Genomic DNA, 432 nt, shown 5'->3' on the forward strand with positions numbered 1-432 from the left:
GAAGACAGTTTATATTGCAGGTAATTACCTGAATTAATATTACTGTCTATAATGAAAACAAGATGGGTATGGGATGTGAGAATATTAACAAAATCAGAAAAAAAGTTATCAATGTCAGTTCATTATCTCTATATTTTATTTTATTTATTAACCATTTGTTCTTGGTTTCCAGGTGGTGGCCCAGCAGTTCTGACAAACTACAGTCCTGTTGAAGAAGCTATGTTAACACTGATTGAGCCTGTTGCTATTACTGGCTTACTAGGGGTTTTATGAAAATGAGACAGAAGTTGATGGTAATTAAGATATTTTAAATTAAGAGGGGGATACATAATCTATTCCCTTTTTGTGATATGGTTATATTTTGAAATTTAGTAATATTTGATTCTTTTTAATATTAAGCAGCAACACATTATAATACAAGAAATGGTAAAA

At 29.9% G+C, this 432-nt stretch overlaps 1 long non-coding RNA gene across 1 annotated transcript in view; it reads left to right on the top strand.

Annotated features, from left to right (window-relative positions):
* Positions 1-432, top strand: part of LOC119590343 — a 1,688-nt gene that overhangs the window by 979 nt on the left and 277 nt on the right. Inside the window, exon 2 of the long non-coding RNA XR_005230253.1 lies at positions 173-293. This is a non-coding gene — a long non-coding RNA (uncharacterized LOC119590343). The remainder of the gene's footprint in view (positions 1-172; positions 294-432) is intronic.

This window comes from Penaeus monodon, chromosome 27 (assembly GCF_015228065.2).
Source record: "Penaeus monodon isolate SGIC_2016 chromosome 27, NSTDA_Pmon_1, whole genome shotgun sequence".
Taxonomy (NCBI): Eukaryota; Metazoa; Arthropoda; class Malacostraca; order Decapoda; family Penaeidae; genus Penaeus; species Penaeus monodon.